The following is a 3,129-nucleotide window of genomic DNA, read 5'->3' on the forward strand; positions in this document are numbered from 1 at the left end:
GTCACTTTTCACCTTCCATCCATCCATCTGCACAAGCATTTCCAGATTTAGAGACAAGTTTCCTCCCCATTGCTGTTAACCAGCCAGTGACGCTGACATTTCCTCACACTGCCACTGTTACCCTCATTCTGTACTGTTACTGTGTCTGTCTATGCTGGTGCCATTACTTTAATTTTATTTATATAGTATTATCACTGGTTATACTGTTGAGGTGCAACTACAGACAATTTTTCTTTGAATTAATCTAGCGACTATTTTCCCAAGCTGTTGATTCATCAAAACTATTATTTTTCCTCCAGAAAATCAGATTGACCGTTTAAGTTAATATTATTTTAAGAACAACACAAACTACGTCATTGCGGGGTTTTAGATAATGGACACTATACAGATATTTTTTTCGCCCACCATTCAATAAGCAGATAAGTAACTTGTCTAAAATATTTAGATTTGTATTGTGATCCCCAAAAGTTAGTAATCTGTATAAAATCAGTGTATCTTTGTTTTTTAAATTTGATTCTGTAAATCAATGTACACTGAACAAAAATATAAACGCAACACTTTTGTTTTTGCTCCCATTTTTCATGAGATGGACTTAAAGATCTACAATTCATTCCAGATACACAATATTACCATTTCTCTCAAACATTTCTCACAAATCAGTCTAAATGTGTGATAGTGAGCACTTCTGCTTTGCTGAGATAATCCATCCCACCTCACAGGTGTGCCACATCAAGATGCTGATCTGACATCATGGGTAGTGCACAGGTGTACCTTATACTGCCCACAATAAAAGGCCACCCTGGAATGTGCAGTTTTGTCTCACAGCAAAATGCCACAGATGCCACAAGCATTGAGGGAGCGTGCAATTGGCATGCTGACAGCAGGAATGTCAACCAGATCTGTTGCTCGTGCATTGAATGTTCATTTCTCAACCATAAGCCGTCTCCAAAGGCGTTTCAGAGAATATGGCAGTACATCCAACCGGCCTCACAACCGCAGACCACGTGTAACCACACCAGCCCAGGACCTCCACATCCAGCAGGTTCACCTCCAAGATCGTCTGAGACCAGCCACTCAGACAGATAATGCACGGCCCCATGTTGCAAGGATCTGTACACAGTTCTTGGAAGCTGAAAATGTCCCAGTTCTTGCATGGCCAGCATACTCACCGGACATGTCACCCGTTGAGCATGTTTGGGATGTGCTTGACCGGCGTATACGACAGCGTGTACCAGTTCCCACTAATATCCAACAACTTCGCACAGCCATTGAAGAGGAGTGGACCAACATTCCACAGGCCACAATTGACAATCTGATAAACTCTATGCGAAGAAGATGTGTTGCATTGCATGAGGCAAATGGTGGTCACACCAGATACTGACCGGTTCTGAGTCCCCAGACCCCCAATAAAGCAAAAAACTGCACATTCCAGGGTGGCCTTTTATTGTGGGCAGTATAAGGTACACCTGTGCACTACCCATGATGTCAGATCAGCATCTTGATGTGGCACACCTGTGAGGTGGGATGGATTATCTCAGCAAAGCAGAAGTGCTCACTATCACACATTTAGACTGATTTGTGAGAAATGTTTGAGAGAAATGGTAATATTGTGTATCTGGAATGAATTGTAGGTCTTTAAGTCCATCTCATGAAAAATGGGAGCAGAAACAAGAGTGTTGCGTTTATATTTTTGTTCAGTATAGAATAAGCCCAGATTTTAACCTAAAAATTTTCCTCAAATGTTTATTCAGTGGAGATAAGTACAACCTCTAAAGATAGGCCTACACCCGTTTTGGCATTGTCTCCGGATCCCATGACAAATAATGCCTTCAGTACATCCTCCTCAACCCACACTGAAAGCAGAAGTGCTATGGGCTTTGCAAACGGTTTGCCGACATCACTCCTATACGTCCAATGATGACATTCACACCGTCTCCAGGGTGATGTTCCCTGACTCGCAGGGTCACTTGTGGTAAAGATAAAACCGCTTTTCTTGCGCGATTTGGACTCGCTCCATATATTAAAAGGGAGCTTCGTTGTCATGTTTGACGTAAGTATGAACAGGACCATCAAAAGAAAACAACTGGATGTGCATGTCAGGTATTGGGTGAATTATGAGAATGGCTCTCGAGTGCAGTCCTGGTTCTGGGATCACAGTACATGAGCCACTCCACCGCTGAAGACTTACTGGAGAAGTTTAAGGTAAGCCATTCAATAACATTTAAACTCATTAACGAACCCATGATTTTTAAATATCCATGGTTTATCTTTACATGTGTTTAAATGGGAGAACCATATTTATTGGTAAGCATATTTTAAAGATTTTATTGCTGCTTCATGGCTTTTGCTGCAAAAAAAAATAGTTCATTGAGGAAATAGAATGTTTAAGTGTTGTGTAGCAACATGTACAGCTGTTGTACAGGCAAAAACTCTGGCTCAGTCCAAAGGAGGTGGATATAGGAATGGCTGTCATCAAGGTGGGACTTCTGTGAATTCACTGGTATCTTTACATACAAATGTATCAAACAATTGTGAAGTAAAAAATATGTGAATAACATGGAGTTTGAGCTGGTTTGATATGTACAGCTGAGGTAGTGTTAACCTTGGGCTGAGTGTGCAGAAAGATTCTGGAAATTTGACAAACCATCTTTTTGTCAGAGACAGTTAGGAGCCAAAGGCAGTGGAAGTGACCTTGGTGTCCTTCAGATTAAAAAAAATTGCCAGATTGTGCTCTCAAAAATGTGCAAAAAGGCCTTGGATAAATGCCCTCTGAAGTACTCGATTGTACATGAGATGACGTGCTTGGACCCAAACAAAATGCACACCAGCCAGATAACTGTCATGCCCGGCTCGTCCGCTCCTCGTGTGTGCCACGCCCCCTAATTACCCACGTGTGATTTCCTGATCCTGCCCAGTCGTGTCTTGTTTCCTGCTGCCTTGTTCTGTGTATTTAAGTCCTGGTCTCCCCAGTTTGCTTTGTCTGTCATTAATGTCTGATGTTCGTAAGCGTGAGCTGTTTCCCGGTCCCTGTCCTCGTATTAAACTCCCGTTTGCCCCGTATTCCTGCTTCCTGCTTGCCTGCTTGCCCGCACGATCGCCGCTTCACCCGTACCCGATCGTGACAGAATG

This window comes from Brienomyrus brachyistius, unplaced genomic scaffold (assembly GCF_023856365.1).
Source record: "Brienomyrus brachyistius isolate T26 unplaced genomic scaffold, BBRACH_0.4 scaffold611, whole genome shotgun sequence".
NCBI lineage: Eukaryota > Metazoa > Chordata > Actinopteri > Osteoglossiformes > Mormyridae > Brienomyrus > Brienomyrus brachyistius.